Source organism: Microcebus murinus, chromosome 5 (genome assembly GCF_040939455.1).
Source record: "Microcebus murinus isolate Inina chromosome 5, M.murinus_Inina_mat1.0, whole genome shotgun sequence".
In the NCBI taxonomy this organism is placed as follows: domain Eukaryota; kingdom Metazoa; phylum Chordata; class Mammalia; order Primates; family Cheirogaleidae; genus Microcebus; species Microcebus murinus.
In genome coordinates this window covers 87,479,499-87,499,054 of record NC_134108.1, presented here as the reverse complement: position 1 = coordinate 87,499,054, position 19,556 = coordinate 87,479,499, and positions in this window count along the sequence as shown.

The following is a 19,556-nucleotide window of genomic DNA, read 5'->3' as shown; positions in this document are numbered from 1 at the left end:
GAAAGCAAGCTAGAGAACAATGGCGGGTTATATGTACATATATTTCCCCTACCACAGTTCCCATCTTGTGTGCTTTTTTTAAAAAATTTTATAAAGGATGGTTTCAGGAGCAGAGAAACCTGAGTCATGTGACTTCACAGACTCTGTCAAATGCTTTTGAGAGAATTATACAAGATAAGGGATTGTGACATACCAATTGAATTTACAAATAAGCCAATGATTGGTGATTGGAAAAGAAAATTCAGTGGGATAGTATAATTTCAATGAGTTAAGTAAATGAATGGATGATGAGAAATGTATTGAGCATAGAAAATACTTTTAAGAAGTTTGGTTGGGAAGGAAAAGCAAGACATGGGGGAGTAGAGTCAGTGGTATAAAAGGCACTGACTGGGTGGAAGGGAGTATTTTCTGCCCAATATGGAGGCAATAAGACTGTATTATCTATAGAGATTTTAAAACAATAATAAAATTGACTAAAATATGCCTGTTTTTATTATCACTGTTCATAGGAAATTCAAAGATAAAATATTTCTCTGTATCAGAGCAGAAAACTCATCTCCACCATTTCCTCCCAGTACCACTCACTAAAAAAGCAAGGGGAAGGAGTCAAGGAAGGATTTGTGATTTATTTTACTTGTTTGCTGCTATAGGAAGGGAAACACTTGCGCATGTTTGGATACTGATGTGACTGAGACAGCCATAATATTTCCCTCAGCATGGCTAAATTTGAGTCAGGCTTCTTCTTGCTTCTAGGCCCCTGACTTCCCTTTCACCCTGGCCCTTACAAAGTCCAGATATTGTATCCACTGAGGTCTCTCCCCTCCCTTTTCTTAAAGCATTTACTTTAGAAAACTTGTATTTATAAATTCTTTCTCTGCCACTTTGAGATGTAAATTTTTATTGTTTTATTTTTTTTTCAACCCCTTGGTTAAAATTTGTAAAGATGTAAATTTTTTAAAAATCCTCTTGATAGTTTATGACCCAACACTATCTTTCTCAAGGACATGACAACAATTCCTTTGAAATGTGGTCATCAAGAAAGATGGGGCCTCTATCTCCCAGTCTTTTGGGAAGGGTAAGAACCTGACTCCTGAGCCTTGTTTCAGGTTGTAAAAGTATCTCCTGTTTGAAGACATCAGAAAGTTTATTCTCCTTTGAAAGCCAATTAGCAAACACCAATGGCCTGTGATTCCCCTCAACCCACGCTCCTAGAAACTCTCATGTCTGTTGTTTTAGTGGATTTAACACTGTGTTCTGGTCTCTTCTCTATTGTGATAGCCTCCAATAAAGTTTTTTTTTTTCACTGTTTAACTTTGTTGGTATAATTTTTGCTTTGATAGGAAGGAATTAGTAGAGATTGCAGATTCAGGAGAGTGAAGACATAATCAGTAGAATTGAGCCTCTAAAAAAGAGAGAATAAAAGATATGCAGAGAGATTTACTTTAGCCCAGGGAACAGCCATCCCATGGTTTGTAATCTACTGAATATTCTTACAAATGACATCAGACTGAAAAGTTCCAGCTTTCTGTTTTGAAGTAGGTAATGATCCTCTTATTCTTTGACAAGCAAGTGACTATTTTGATCTCTTTATGTTAGATATCTAAACTTAACCAACAGCATATTTGTTAAATTTTCAGTCCAAATTTTTACTATTATCCTATATCTCTTTAAAGGTCAGGTTAGATAATATTAAGGGAAACAATTATTGATTGTTTCCGTTCTTAGCATCTACTATTCTTAGCTCAATTATTTTTGCATATTTCATAGCACTTTTTAAGTAGGCATAGTGTTTATTTAGTTGAATAGAAGCCCTACATTTATTTATTCTATTTACTTATTTATTTATTTTAATTGTTTGTTTTTTTTTTTTTTTGAGACAGAGTCTCACTCTCTTCTCCTGAGTAGAGTGCCATGGCATCAGCCTACCTCACAACAACCTTAAACTCCTGGGCTAAAGTGATCCTCCTTCCTCAGCCTCCAGAGTAGCTGGAACTACAGGTGTCCACCACTATGCCCAGCTAATTTTTCTATTTTTAGCAGAGACTGAGTCTCACTCTCACTGAGGCTGGTCTGGAACTCCTAAGCTCAAACAATCCTCCCGCCTTGGCCTCCCAGAGTGCTAGGATTATGGGGGCATGAACCACTGCACTTCGCCTGAATCTCTACTTTTAGTTGAAACATCATAAACCTAAGTACCAACACCATTATAACTCAGACCAGCAAAGAAAATCATTAATTGAATTTAGTGTTAGGTTCTTTATCCTTTAATTATAAAAGACTTTACTCATTTAGACAACACTTCCACTCAATAAAAGGAGGAATTTTCTAATGATTAGACTTTCCTGAAATGAAATTATTTGCTTTTCAATGGAATAAAATCTCTGTCCCTAGAAGTTTGTTTGCATCTGGGGAAAGAGCAAGACACACAGTAAGTCCTCACTTATCATAGGGTTCTTGGGAACTATGACTTGAAGTGAAATGGTGTACAGCAGGTACTCGTATAACATCGATTCATTCAACATGGTTTCATTATAACATAGATGAGGAAAAAAACAGTTTTGTCATATGATATTTTGCTTAAAGCCACAGTTTCCAAGAACCTATGGATGATGTTAAGTGAAGACCTACTGTAATAGAGAGACCCTTACATTGGCTCTGGTTTTGGTACTTTCTAAGTATGTGGACTGAACATTTTACGTAATTTTTCTGGGCTTCAGTTTGTTAGTAATTAATTTGCTATAATGTTGTAAAGTTCTAATAAGCTATTATATAACTTGTTTTAAATATTATAAATGAATATGTAATATGAGCAGTCAGTGTTTTCCAATAGTTATCATTATAAGTTTATTTGCAAATAGACAATTTTATGTGACGACGTTAAGCAATACCCCAACCATGATGTCTAGCTTTCAAAAGATGCATCACGCTTATTTCTAACCATAGTTGATGGCAGATACCAAGTATGGAAAGGTGCTATCAAGCACTTATCCCTAACTTCTTTTTCTAGTGTTTTCTGAAAGTGGGGTTCTCAGAATTGCTGGGGTCTGTTATCAATTGATATTTCTATAGTTCTACATGTGTACTTTAGAGTTGAGTAGAAGCAAAAGGTGGTCATGTTGCTTCCAGGGGCAAATTTTACAATGCTGATAGTGAAAGTGCTCCCAGAAGGCAATAAGAGTTTATAAAAACAATAATGATTTCATGTGCTCCAATAATTATACTTGGTTTTTACTTTGAAAACACACCACAATATCTATTATAATTAATTGAATTTCCCCGCTGTGCCTTTGAATTAGAATATGCAATTCGGGCAGGAGAACATGAGTGATGATTTACCTTCTATTAGTGGTAAAAGCATCTCATTTTAAAATTATCTCTACTGCAACTGTATACCCTTTCCACAAAACATGTTAGAACATTCAATTAAAACTAGAAATTGAGAGACTGTAGCTTCATGAAAAGCCAGGTGTTTGGTTTTAGACAAAAAATAGTGTTGAAGAGGTATCATTGTACAGTAAAGGATGAGAAAAATGACTTGCTGAAGGTCAGTGTCCAAGGGGCCATTTTGTCCCTCACGAGGAAGGTAACCTAAAAATTAATTATGCTTTGGAGATCCAAGCATATTAGGTAACATATTTTAAAATTGGAGCTTACAACTATATTTAACATCTCCAAGTGAGGACAAATTCTCTCACCTTTCCCCATTCTCTTCTTCGCTTTAGATTTTGTCTAGAATTTGTGTGCTTGGATGGTTTGGCTACTAAAACCATTCAAACTCAAAAATGAAGTTTCACAAAATAACTGCATGAAGGTAAATTCATCTACATATCTCTAATGTCACCATTTATAGGTTATAATATGTCTATGAGCTTTTACAGACACCATATTCTTTCTCCCAAATGAGCCACCAGGTTCACCAGGTGAACCTATTTCAATGGTATTGCCCTCAAATTTCCCACATATATTTCAGTGTTGTTTGTAGGAGGTGTATAATATCACATGGTAAAGGCTAATGTTAGCTTTGTAAGGTAAAAAATTGAGGTAGTTTTCCAAGTTTTTAAAAGAAAGAAATAAGAACCTTAATATTGATTAATTTTATGAAAAAGTTAAATAAATATTATAGAAGTTTAGAATTATCAGATCTTGCTTTTGACATCAGTTATCCACATGTTTTCCATTCTGTGGAGACAGCATATACATCTAAATATGTTTTAATTTTTGTGAGTGATATATAATTGTATATCAAGCTAGTATCATTTCATAATTTGTAATAAACTATTCGTTCTCTCAGCATTATCAATTCTTATTTTTCATTTATTTGAAAAGTCAAGTAACCTCAAAATCAGAGACTCTTGAAGTTAAGGAAAATTAATATTGATACTAAGTAAAGAATTTTTTATTCCAATGATATAACTATTTTAATCCTATTTCTGCCATGTTATGAATCTATTCTGGTAGATATTTTATGTCCTATTTTCAAAAATACATTCTAGGACTACTTTCTGCTATATTTAAATGCATGACTGAATCATTTTATGAGTATACAAGCACTTTAAAAACTTCTTATTATGCTAATTTAAGACATTACTTTTTATTTAAGTTGTATAATTTGATACCACACAGTCCTTATCTTCTGTTTATTAGGGAAGGAAACTAGTAAGGGATATAGGAGAGAATTCAAACTCAAATATGGTATTCAACAAAAATGTTAAACATTTTAAAATGAAGGCACAAATTTCAATCCAGTTCACTAAATGGTCTCATGAGTGTTGGAAGAGTCATCTCATATTAGTTAAGAGAGAGAAGGAGTACTATGGGAAGATTCTTGAATATGCAAATTAAACAGTATTAATTAGCTCCAGCAGCCATATATTTTAAGTTTAAGTGTTAGAACTTAGCTAAGGCAATAAGACCAAATCAGGTCTCAGTAATTTACATTTTTATAGTTCTTCCTAAAGCAATCTAGAATTGACTGTTATTGCCAAGAGAGGGCATCAACTAGTATGGGAAAGGCATTGCACTCTAGGCTGTGTGTGCATTTAAGTATGAACCCTTGTCAATTCTCAAGATTTCAGCTTAAACCGATATTTTTTTTATTTTATTATTTTAATATTTTAATAAAGCATAGTCTTTTCCATGTTGTTAAACTATGGTTAAATACGATCTCTGAAATCATGCAACATTTAAGAGATGACAACAGTATTTCATTTTCTTTTGAATCTGTTCATTCTCTCTGTTTTCATTTTCATCCTTGCTGTCTCCTTAAGGCACAAACCAAAGTCTCCATTACAAGCATTTGATTCAGCCCCAACATTAAAGCAAACAAAGACCCAGGACTCAAACAGGATTAAATGTGTCCTTATATTTGTTTTTTAGGCACGTTACTCAAAAGTTCACACCCAGTCATCTCTAATGCAATGTTATCCTATACATAGTTTGACATCACTGAAAACAGTATTCCATTCTTCCCTTGGGATATGTCAAGGATTTAGGAGAACTTACTTGAAGAGATTTATTTCAGGTAGGTAAGAAATTATGCCATTTCAGTCCTGCTGCATGATTGTGGAACACTCATTTTCTCCTAGAAAATCCTGCTGATTACACAGAGCTAATTATCAGCAATTACCTATCTCAGAGGAATAGCAGTGTTAAGAAGCTACATTGCTCTGTTCCAGAGCAGTGACTTCCAGGAAAGTAAGTCCCTGGTGGAAATTTCAAAGAATAATATTTCTTAAAACTGTATGTTGAAAAAGCCTATTTCATCTCACATATTTTCACCACACTTTATAAAACAGACGCCTTACTTCAAAGGCCCCTAAAGTTGTAGCAATCGTTTCCCACAAATTCAGTCCAATTTACTTCTGATGGGATAAGGTTAAGCCAACCAGATTTTGTAGCAATAAACTGCAAAGGACAAATATGGATCATCAAAAAGGTAAAGGGGTCACCAGAACCACAATTTAAAAGCGATATGGAAGAAGAATTAGCAATAAGCCACAAATTCAAGGCATTGCACTATGCAGATTGTGGATTATTCTATTTCAGGTAACTTCTTTACAATCAGCACATTTGAAGCCGTAAGACAGAGACCTTTGCTACTCTTCATGATACATCAGAGTTTTCAACATTGTAACATTCTTATTTCCCAAGAGTGAATTTTTTTTTTTAATGATCCAGATTACCATTTCCTCTGGTTCTGTCCTAATGAGTACTGCTATTCTTCAGTTTACAAAGGTAGGGCAGACTGTTGGAAACCTCCTAAGCGGCATCACAAAATTGACGGAGCGCAGAGAGAATATGAACTGGAGGAGGTCCATTAGGATGGTGAACTGCAGGGAGTGGAAGCTTTGCCAGTGATGTCTGCTTTGATAATGGGAGTAGAAGGTATCATTATCTTTATCCAATCATATTTAAATTAGTCATTTATTGGCTACTCTAAAGCAAGCTGCAGTAATCCATTGCAAATTATTAACTTTAAAATTAGCTAAGGGTTTTTGCCTAATCATAAAGAAAACTCTTATTTCCCCATGACAGAATTAATAATCCAATCATTTCTCTTAAGAATTATTTTAGTGCAAATATCGTATCTGAATGTCAGCAAGTTTTTGAATTAAAAGAAACACTGACCATAATTTAGGACCAATAACTCTGAGTACCAGTCTCAAAATCAGTAATAGCATTTTGGAGCAAACATTTACATATCGTGCTCCAAACAGCAGAGGTTTTTTGGATAGGAGTAATCAGTTTTCCCATAAGCTAAGAAAGCCTTAAGAATTTTAATTATTAAACTACTTTTAAAATAGTTTGCCTGTAAATAGGATAGCATTGTTTATAAAGCAGGTGAAAGTTTTTTAAAATAATTAAAATAAGGAGGAAGATAATTTAACTGTGAGAATCTAGTTAGTTTATTCACTTGAGAGAACTATGAGCCAATTCCTAAATATTTTTCCTTTGGTAGACTAAAAGTCTAAGACATAGGTTTTTTTTTATAAAGTTCTTTTAATTTTGAGTAACAAATATTACGCCATTAGTGTACCAATTATGTCAAAGGTGACCTGCTTCTCTACAAATTTTCCATTGCTTCTCTTTCAATCAGTTTGGAGTGTGATTTCACTGCATCATCCTTAGCTTAGAAGATAATTTGTTATAAAATTCACTGTTAACATAAAACTTTAAAATTGACCCACCTTCTAACACCAACCTTCTAATTAGAGTTTTTGAGAATGATTTCACATATTGTCCCAGACCATGCTACACACAATCTCTATTCCTACCCACTTCATTTCCCTGGCTTGAATAATAAGTATCTGAATACAAGTTACCAACTATAAATTCAGCTGGTGGCTGGATTCATTTTCTTATCTACATATATACATACAATACAAAGGAAGGTTCCAGGGTCCAATTTGTGGAGGTCAACAAGCACAGTGACTTTCAACACAGAGTCTTGACTGGCAAAGAAGGACTCTTAATATTTTCCCTCTTTTTATTTATAGACTTTTCTCAAAAGTCCCTTATTGTTTCCACCACTTTCTCCCCACTTATTCATTTAACTACTTTACAGTTCAACACTAGAGTTAATATTTGACATCTGACAGCTCTTTTCTGGCCAGTAATGACTTGCAAATTGTCAACTTTCACACCTTTCCTAAGTAAGTCCTTCCTGTTTATTTGCAAACTCTCTGCTGTTTTGGTTTGGGTGCCCCCAGAGTCAGATCCTGAGATGAGGATTCCAGTGTGAATGGCTTACATGGTAAATGAAGGAAAACATGGGCAAGAAAATGGAGAACTGAGATAGGGAAGAGAAGGCAACCAATGAAGTGTACATTATTTTTTAAAAATTTATTTATTTAGTGTTTGAGACAGCATCTGGCTCTGTAGCCCAGACTGGAGTGCTTGATCATAGCTCACTGCAGCCTGGAACTCCTGGGCTTAAGTGATCCTCTTGCCTCCTGAAGTGCTGGGATTATAGGCCTGAGCCACTGCAACCAACCTCATTTTTTTTTAACTCAATACATTGTAAGTGCACACATTTATGGTGTGCAATTAGGCATTTCCATACACGTATATGTTGTGCTGTAGGTGCCCAGTTAACACATAGGTCTGGTTTCAAGGTGGTGCCCTACAGTAGCAGCTTAGGTTGTGGGAGTGGGAAGTGCAAGTGGAGCTCCTATTTTATTTTATTTATTTATCTTATTTTATTTTTTGAGATAGAGTCTTGCTTTGTTGCCCAGGCTAGAGTGAGTGCTGTGGTGTCAGCCTTGCTCACAGCAACCTCAAACTCCTGGGCTCAAGCAATCCTGATGCCTCAGCCTCCCAAGTAGCTGGGACTACAGGCATGCGCCACCATGCCCAGCTAATTTTTACTATATATATATTAGTTGGCCAATTAATTTCTTTCTATTTATGGTAGAGACGGGGTCTTGCTCCTGTTCAGGCTGGTTTCGAACTCCTGACCTGGAGCAATCCACCCGCCTCGGCCTCCCAGAGTGCTAGGTTTACAAGCGTGAGCCACTGTGCCCGGCCTAGAGTGCCTATTTTAAAGCAGTGCAGCTGCATGAACTCCTGGCAACTCTTCAAACTGGGCTGGGGCCTATGAGGTCTGGGGCCCTCTCCTGTAGAAAGACCCTGTAACCTCTGTGGCAGCAATGGGGACCTCTATAGAAGAAGCCCCTTTGCTATGAGCTGATGCTGGCATGGGAGACAGTGTAGCAGAGGTGGGGTACCTTGCTCACCCCTCTACGGTGCTATGCTGGGCTTCTGGACGCCACAGGGATTTTGCTGCTGCCCTGGTGCTCTCCAGCTTACTTCTTTAGTCACTCCAGTTGAAATAGAACTGTTTATTCCTTGTTTTGATTCCTTTTGTGGGGTTTGGGGCTGGTGAGGGCAAAGTAACCCTAGTCCGCCATCTTGCTGACATCACCTGCCCCAGAAGTGTGTATTATTAAACCAGGTAGCCCTATGGTAACAAGAACTAAATCCCATGGGGAAACTCTCAGAAGTAGCATAAAATACATATCTTGGAATGATTCACCCAAGAGATGAGGGAGTTGGAGTATAAATAACAATTATTGATTGAGGGATAATTGGAGGTTATCTTCCCTTATCAATAGGGGAGTTTCTTTGAGCTGTCATGAGTACATCTAGAAAGTGGCTTGGGCTATGGCATCAGAAGTTCATGACTAAATACTGAAGTGAGTGTGCCCAAGGATGTGGGCAGGGCCCCACAAAGTCTGTGAGATCTGAAACTGACACTACTCCCTGTGAAGTGACATAATTTCCTTCCATATAAGAGCATTTTACACATTTTTAATATATAGCTTCTTTAATATATAGCATCTTCTTAATGTTGATGTTACTTAGGTTTGCATGCTTGGCTATGTTCTTTCTGTACCTTTCTTTGGCAGAATCCTAAGGCATCAATTATCTATTCACCACAGATGACTTCCCAAATTATATCAATGTCTCAGCCTAAATGCCACTTCCTGAATGACAATTTCTTCTATGATCACTCTTCCCTTATCAATAGACTCATGTTTTTCAACTTGCAAAGGACTTTGCTCTATTTCTTCCATATAGGCAGTTCTCTACAGTGATTTCTGACACAGAACAATTTTAAAGATGAATAGTATGAGCTCATTTTCTTGGAAACAAATTTATTTTTAGAAATAACATAAAGTACTTGCAGTGCTTATCATAAACAAACATTTAAGCACATTAATTGTTTTAATTAAAAACAAATCTCTGTAGTATATTTTCATAGTGCCTTTCAGTTTTGAGGTTTTTTTTTACCAGTGATATTATACCTGTCTCTTAGTTTTTAATTGCATAATAGAAGTACAGTAACTTGTTGAAAAATTGCATGCATAATAATATGAGAAAGTAAAATAATCTGAAATCTTAATAAATAGATATAACTGCCATTAATGTATTTGGATCACCACAATGTTATGTAGCTATTGATGTGTACAGTCACATGGCTTTAAATAATTGACATCCATGGTCTAATATCACATATGCTTTTTCTGATGACATATTTTAAATAGTCTGTTTTCACTCTCAAAATATTATAAGAATGCATTTATAAAATCTAGACTTATTTTCAAATACTCTATTATAAATGATCTCCTATTACAATTATTATTTTCTGTTTAATTCTGATAAGTAAAAGCACAATTGCCTGTGTATACAGTTATGCTTTGTTTAATGATGGAGATAATTTCTGAGAAATGCATCATTAGGTAATTTCTAATGTGTGCAAATATGTAAAAATCCAGAGTGTACTTACACAAACCTAGACGGTATAGCCTACTGCACACCTAGGCTATATGGTACAGCCTATTGCTCCTAGGCTACAAACCTGTACTGCACATTACTGTACTGAATACTGTAGGAAGTTGTAACACAATGGTAAGTATTTGTGCATCTAAAAAATATCTAAGCATAGAAGAGGTACAGTAAAAATACAGTATAAAAGATAAAAACCAATATACCTCTATAGGGAACTTACCATGAAAGGATCTTGCAGGACTGGAAGTTGCTCTGGGTGAGTCAGTGAGTGAGTGGTGAGTGAATGTGAAGGCCTAGGATATTACTGTGCACTACTGCAGATTTTATAAACATTGTACACTCAAGCCACACTAAATTTATAAATTTTTTTCTTTCTTCAATAACAAATCAACCATAGTTTACTGTAATGTTTTTAATTTATAAAGGTCTTAATTTTTTAAACATTTTGACTCTTGTAATAGCATTTAGCTTGACACACAAACACCTCGTACAGCTGTACGAAAATATTTTCTTTCTTTATAGCCTTGCTCTATAAGATTTTTTCTATTTTTAAAATTTCTAACTTTTAAAAAAAAAATTTGTTAAAAACTGAGACACAAACAGGCACGTTAGCATAGGCCTACACAGGGTAAGGATTATCAATATCACTGTCTTCTATCTCCACATCTTGTCTCTCGCTCTGGAAGGTCTTCAGGGGCAATAACATGAATGGAGCTGTCTTCTCCTATGGAAAAAAATACCTTCCTTTTGGAATACCTCCTGAAGAAGGATGTGCCCCAGGCTGTTTTATATTTAACTTTACTTTCTTTTATATGAGTAGAAGGAATAAATTCTAAAATAAAGATAAAAAACATATAGTGAGTACCTAAACCTACTGACAACAAAATAGGTTTGTTTACACCAGCATCTCCACAAACATGTGAGTAAGGCCACTTTGATGTTAGGAGGACTACTATGTCACTAGGAGACAGGAATTTTTCAGCTCCATTATAAACTTATGGGACCACTGTCATATATGCTCACCAATGGGAAAATTATTATGCAATGCGTAACTGCACTTGCATTTTTTCTCCCCAAACACTTGCTCAACAATTAATTGTTCAGTTATTTACTATAATTTATTTATAGATTAATTTGGATCTTTAAGGTAAATAACTAGACAAGTGCAAAATAAAGTAATCATGCATTTCTTCCTTCAACCATTTATTTTCTTCTTGTGTTACTTCATTGGCTAGGACCCCAAGGTTGAGTAAAAGTGGTGACGGTAGACTTTTGCTTTTTTATCGATAAATGTTTCCAAAGATATTTAGCATATTCAGTTTATATTTAGTCTAATCTAGTAATGTGGAGATTGTTTCCTAACATCCTACTATTTTCTGAATTCCTGAATTAAATTGAATTTTGTCATTTTATAATATGTGTCTTAGACATAAGTGGGTTCTATATCCTAATATTTTGTTTAAGATTGTGTATTTATGCTCATGAGTCATATTTTTCTGTAAGTTTTCCTTCTTGTGCTGTTTTGTCTGGTTTAGATTCAAGCTTAGATGAATCATAGACAATGAATTAAGAGAGTATTTGTATGTTTATTTCTAAGAAGTTGTAAGCTCCTGTGGTTTGAGAGTGTGATGAAATGTACCTATGTCTCCTCAGTGAAAAAATGATCACGTGAGAAAACACAAACGTTTTCTGAAATATTAAGAGAGTTTATTGTCTTGATATAGATAGTCCATTGGTCCCTATGGGTGCCTATCATATTTCTAGAGAAGTGGAGAGGTTCAAGGATATAGAAATAAAGCCTGGGTCTGAATTTTCCAGAGCTCACCATTATTATTAATGTCTGGCAACAACGAAATACTAATTTTTTATTTTTTAATCCATCGTTAATATTGCATACTATGAACTCTACCAATGATTTAGAAAAATAATCTAAAGACTAAACTAAAACTAAAGATGATTCTTGATAATCAGTATAAACAAAGTTAACAGCATGGTAGAAAATGGCCTAAATATAAAAACAAAAAATTTAGGAGAGAAAATATTGCTAATAAAATATTCAATCACAGGAAAATGCAACTTAGTACAACATAATATTATTGTTTTGAACTTTTGGGATAGTGAACACTTCTATAATATTCAATGTTTTAAACGATATGGCAAATGGTACCACATATGCCATGAATTATGAATCAGTTATCTTTTTGAAGTCAATTTTCAATATCCATCAAAGACTTTGACTCCATAATTCACCTGTACTCAAAGATACATGAAGAAACAGATTCATTGCATCTAAGTTTGTACTATTAAGGATGGCATATATAATAACTCAAATTTCCTTTAATAAGAAAGGATAACACAAATATTGTATATATACAATGGGATACTGAGCAATAATTTTAAAGGCAGTTGTACAGATAAGGAACTATGGATATTATGATATTTATGACATTAATATATTATTAAGAAAAAAGGCAAGCTTTATAATAATATTTAGTAATTTTTCATTAAGGAGAAATATGTGAATATGTAACAATATAGAAATATATATATATACACATACATGTTAATAAAAGTTTATAATAATTTAGAATGTCTGAAAAGAAAAACAAACTTGTTAATAATGTGTATATTTGGAGAAGAAAATGAAGTAGATGCCGGGATACAGGGAAGGCAGACTTTATTCTGTATTTTTTGTACAATTTTATTATTAACAACATTATTAACATATATGTATTTAACTATAATTTGTATAATTCAAAACACATTAAAAGTGGAAAAAATAAACAACTTTTTTAGATTGTAAATTATTTTTTGCATTGTTAACATATACTCATGTTTGGACTGTTAATTGATTTATATATAATCTTACATACAAATAAATTTAAGCTAATGAATCTATTAACATTTATGCTGTGTAATACTCCTACTATAGTTTTCCTGCCATTATCTTAAATTTACAAGTTACTCTATATATTGATAGGAAAATATCTTCTTGAAAACATTGCTACCCAAATTGGAGGAAAGGATTATTTTTACTACTCTAAAGGTCTTCATTTTCTTTAATATATAGGTAATTAAATATGAAATGTCCAATTTCAAATCAAAAGTTTAGTTTATTATATCTCAAACAAGAAGCAGTACAATTAATCAAAGTATGTGCCAAAACTATTGACACAGTTTTGCCATCTTAACAGTAGCTTGTTTATGCCAGTAGCAAAAAAGCCTGGAGAGCAAGTGGCAATTAAATCACAAAAGGCATTTTCCACAGCTTGTTGAGAATTTAATATTTTTCCTTGCAAGAAGTGGTCCAAAAGATGGATGAAGTGGTAGTCAATTGGTGCAAGATCTGGTGAATATAGTGGATGACAGAGAGTTTCCAAGTCCAGCTTCTGTAGTTTGAGCAGCCTTGTTCCTGCAACATGTGGTCAAGTGTTGTCTTGCAAAAGGATTGGCCTGTCTCTATTGACCAGTCTCAGCAGCTTAATCACAAGCACCCTCATCATTTTATCCAACTGGTTGCAATAGACATCCACTGTCATCAACTGACCAAGTTTCATGAAGCTGTAGTGGATAATACCAGCACTGGACCACCAAACATCATTAGCTTTTTTTGATGAATATTCAGTTTTGGAGTGTGTTTTGGTACTTCAATTTTATCCAAGCATTCTGCTGAAAGAGTGCAATTGTCAAAAATAATCCATTTTCATCACATGTAGCATATGGTGTAGAAATTGTTTGCCTTTATGTCATGGCAGCAAAGAAAGGCAAGTTTTGAGATAATTTTTCTTCTGATGCTCATTTAATTCATATGGAACTCATCTATCCAGCTTCTTTATCCTGCCCATTTGTTTCAAATGGTCCACTATTGTTGGAATAGTGATGTCAAACCTTGCTGCCTAATTCACATATAGGTTGAGATGGAATTGCTCCCACTAAGCTTTCAGCTTATCATTATCCACCTTGGTCTCAGGTCACCCACGTGGCTCATTTTCAAGGTTAAAGTCACCAGAACAGAACTTCTCAAACTATCTATGTATATACTGTGTGTTCATTAGCCATGTCATTCCCAAGCACTTCATTGATATTTCAAACTGTCTGCACTGCATTGATTCCATGATGGAACTCATTAAAAAATAACATGAATTTTCGACTTATCCATGGTTTCACAAAAATTGCTTTAAAAGAATTTGAAAGATAATCACAAGCCAAAATGTGCATTTGAAAGAATGAGGATGTACCTTCACAATAATAATAATAGTAATAAAAACTCAAGACGTGTCAAAGTGAAATGCCAGAGATATCAACTGTCGAGCTTAGTACTTAAGGAAATCGATCATTCCATACTTAATTACCTAATATTTTCCACAAGGAAATAATTTTGCTATGTCAGATCAACTCAACTTTTCTATTCAATTGCTGTGCAGTTGTATGTTTATGTGTATGTGTGAGAGGGTATGACTCTGTGTGTGCATAAAATATAAAAATAAAAAAAATTAAAGGACCCCACTTTGCAATATCCTTGAGCAATATGACCCAAATTCAGACTTTCAACTCTCTTTAAATCAGCCAGACTCTCAGGAGCAGGTTTGTCTAAATCTGGAAAAATAAAGGCTTTAGGCCATTGACATACCAAAAGTGTATTTATTTAATATGGCTCAATAGAACAGTTTTCTGCATTACAAATTAATTAGCAAATGCAGTTAATTTTCAGAATCTATTTTTAAAATTTAATTAAGTCATTGTCTTTATTTTCAACATTACTCTGACTTTGGAAATAAAATTATGGAAGGATTAGTCTCTCTCTGAGATCATTGTGAATGTGAATAATTAACTCTGCCATCATACATTATATACATGTTAAACTTTTCCTTAATTGAATTTTTAACTATTACTGTAAATAAATTAATTTAATTTTCTATAGAGCATCTTATGAAATGGTCCAAAGGTGTGATTTTTATAGAGGCAAATCAAATGGTTAAACTATGTTTTAGTTTAAAAGAAGAAATAAAAACAATACTCACCATCAAATTGGTATTAACTGACTTATCTGAGCAACATTTAAGAGCACATATAGTAGTAACATTCACTGAGTGTTGGGCAGGTGGGAGGGGAGAAGAGAGGTTGAGTATATTCACACCTAATGGATGTGGTACGCACCATCTGGGGGATGGACAGGCGTGAAGCTCTGACTTGGGTGGGAAAAGGGTAATGTAGGTAACCTAAACATTTGTACCCCCATAATATGCTGAAATAAAATAAATAAATAAATAAAAATTAAAAACTAAAAAAAATTAAAAATAAAAAAGCGATATAATTTTTTTGCTTTTTGATGGTTTTTATTTCTATATAAGTTCAAACTTACAGAAAAACTGTAAGAATAGAATATGAAAATTGTAAATAATCTATTCTCTCTCGTCTTTTGAAACTATATTGCCCATAGTTATGATTGCTTAATGTTGACTTACAGGTCACTGAGACTCCATTCATTTTTTTTGAAAGACCTTTTATTCTATTTTTCAAGTAGGACAATTTCTAGTGCTCTATCTTCAAGCTCACTTGTCATTTTTTTGTTGTTATCACCAATCTGCTGTTAAGGCCATGGAGTGAGCTCTTCATTTCACATAATGTACTCTTTAGTTTTAGAATTTCCATTAATTTTTTTAATGGTTTACATTTCTCTGCTGAAATAGCTCAACTGTTCACTCTTTATGGAAATATTTACCTTCAAATCAAAACATTTTTATAAAATCTGCTTTAAAGTTCTTGAGTCCTAATTTCAATGTTTGGGTAATTTCAGGTTTGACTGCTGTTGACCACATAGGTGTTGAATACTTTGCCCAAGGTCACAAATTTGAAAAACCCTACCCAAAGATTATTAATTCAGAAATACACAGTAAACTAACCATGCTAAATCTTCTATTAAGAAATGAAACAGACCGGAGCAGCCCGGAGACCAGCGGCAAGGGTAGGTGGATTTGCCGTTTCCTCTCCCCTGCATTCGGGACTGCTGGTGGGCTCCCCAGCGGGTGGAGAGACCTGCGGACACCAGCCCAGAGACTGCCGCCGCCTGCCAATGGTGAGCCTGTAGCAGACGTGGCACCAGGTTCCCAACTTCCTCCGGGCACCTCCCTGTGCACGGACCCGAGCCGCGCGGCAGGCGCCATATTGCCTCCTCCCCCCCTCCGCCGACCCTACCCGCGGCTGCCCAGAGAGACAATACAGCCACCAGCCGGAGGCACCTCCAGGGAACGGGACCTTCCCGTTTGGGACCCCACCCGCCCTCCCAGGTGCTGCTGGCACTGTGTTCCCAGGAAAACGGTGCCGACTCAGAGGCTGAGAGACATAGACCCAGCTTGGGCTCCCTGTGGGTGAATTAGGACCGGAAATCCTCTCCCTGGTGGGAATACAGTTTGAACTCTGGGACCCAGAGGTCGGACCTGCAGACCAGATCCCCTGCACCGAGGGCTAGCATTGCCCGGGGCACAGAAGGGTTATACGTGAGCAGCCTACTGAGGGCTGTGTGCCTCCAGGGGCGGATCGGTGCCCTAGAGGACAACCCTCCTCCCAGGAGGAGGCCGTGCACCCAACCCAGGTGGCCTTCCTGTGCAGGGAACCTCCCCGCCGGCACCACAGTCCGGGGAGGCCTAGTGGCTTGTGGTCTGGCCTGCTGGCAGAGGCCCAGGAGTAGCTGCAGAGTTGGGGAGGGTGGAAAGAAGCGAGGCCTGCTGCAGATTGCAGGTCTCAGACAGCCCCACCCCCACACCCAGACTTTCTGGCTGAGCGAGACCATTCCAGCCCCGCCCTGACAGCTTCCCCTGGAAGCTGAGGACAGAACTTTGACCCCTGCAAACGGCCTGAGGGCAGGCTTATCCAACCCAGCTCCGCCCAGAACGAGAGCTGATAACAGGACTCAAAATCAACACCATAGCCTGTTCCTCCAAGCAAACGCCACCTACTGACAGGGACGGCATCTTGCACAGCCTTTCCACGGCATCCACTGACTCAATATACAGGGAGTGGTCCAATTTCACCCACAGGCACCACCTAACGCCTCAGAAACTAAACAAGGTGTGTGAATACCCAAACAATAACCTAAGGAAAGAAACAACAACTGATCGACATGGGAAGAAATCAGAGAAAGAACTCAGGAAATATGAAGAACCAAACGGAAAACACACCCCCAAGGAGGAGCACCAGCCCCCTAGAAACGGACACCAACCAAAATCAGGCAACCAATATGACAGAAGAGGAATTTCGTATGTGGATCATAAGAACACTCACCCAGCTGCAACAACAACTCAATAACCAACACCAAGAAAACACAAAAAACCTCCAAGAAATGGAACAAAGGTTCAACAAAGAGATTGACACAGTGAAGAAAACTTTAACCGAAGTCCTGGAGATGAAGAATCAACTCATAGAACTACAAAATACTGTGGAAAGTCTCAAGAACAGGGTAGATCAAGCAGAAGAAAGAATCTCAGAGCTTGAAGATAACACCTTCCAATTAAATAAATTAGTCACAGAAATAGAGCAGAGAAACAAGAAAAAAGACCAAAGCCTACAAGAGCTGTGGGATTATGTGAAAAAACCTAACGTGAGGGTCATAGGTTTAGCCGAAGGGGAGGAAGACAACACTCAAGGGCTGGACAAGCTTTTTGAAGATATAATAGAGGAAAATTTCCCAGGCCTTGCTCAAAATCTCAATATACAAGTTCAAGAAGCCGAGAGGACCCCTGGGAGATTCAATGCAAACAGGAAGACGTCACGTCATGCAGTCATCAGACTGACCAAAGTATCAACTAAAGAGGCCCTTCTAAGAGCTGTAAGACAAAAGAAGCAAGTGACATACAAGGGAAAGCCAATTCGAATAACATCAGACTTCTCTAATGAGACTTTACAAGCAAGGAGAGACTGGGGCCCCATTCTCACTCTTTTGAAACAAAACAATGCCCAGCCTAGAATATTATTCCCTGCAAAACTAAGCTTCGTATATGAAGGAGAAATAAAAACATTCTCAGACAAGCAAAGGCTCAGAGAATTCACCAAGACAAGACCAGCCCTACAAGAAGTACTTAAAACAGCGTTATGCACGGAACATCATAATAATAATCCACGGATATAAAAACAACCAAAACCCAAAGATATTAAAGGCCAGATATTACAATGGCTCAAGACAGAAATCATAGCAACAACATCCAACCCAACAAAATGATCAGTAATCTACCTTACCTATCAGTTCTCTCAATAAATGTGAACGGCTTAAACTCTCCACTCAAGAGACACAGGCTGGCTGAATGGATAAGAAAATACAGGCCAAGTATATGCTGTCTTCAGGAAACACATTTAACCTGCAAGGATGCACATAGACTAAAAATAAAAGGGTGGAGATCAATATTCCAAGCAAATAGAAGCCAAAAGAAGGCTGGTGTGGCAGTTCTAATTTCAGACGATTTAGTTTTTAAACCAACAAAAGTAGTAAAAGACAAAGAGGGTCATTATATAATGGTGAAGGGCACAGTCCAACAAGAAGAGATAACAATTTTAAATATATATGCACCCAACTTAGGTGCACCCAGATTCATAAAGCAAACCTTACTGGAGCTAAGCAAATGGATTAATAGCAACTCCATAATCGCCGGAGATTTCAACACCCCACTGACGGCACGAGACAGATCCTCCAAACAGAAAATTAATAAAGAAATAATGGACTTAAACAAAACTCTAGAACAATTGGGTCTGACAGACATCTACAGAACATTCTACCCAAAATCCACTGAATATACGTTCTTCTCATCAGCCCACGGGACATTCTCTAAGATTGACCATATCCTAGGACACAAAGAAAATCTCAAGAAATTTAAAAAAATAGAAATCATACCATGTACCTTCTCAGATCACAGTGGAATAAAACTAGAAATCAACCCTAACAGAAACTCACATTTCTACACAAAAACGTGGAAATTAAACAACCTCCTACTAAATGATTACTTCGTAAATGAAGAAATCAAGACGGAAATAAAAAACTTCTATGAAGAAAACGACAATGGAGAGACAAGTTATCAACTCCTCTGGGACACAGCTAAAGCAGTTCTGAGAGGAAAGTTTATCTCCATAAATGCCTATAACCAAAAGGCAAGAAGATCACAAATAGACAACCTAATGAAACGACTCAAAGAGCTGGAAAAAGAAGAACAGACCAACCCCAAACCCAGCAGAAGAAGTGAAATCAACAAGATCAAATCAGAACTAAACGAAATTGAAAA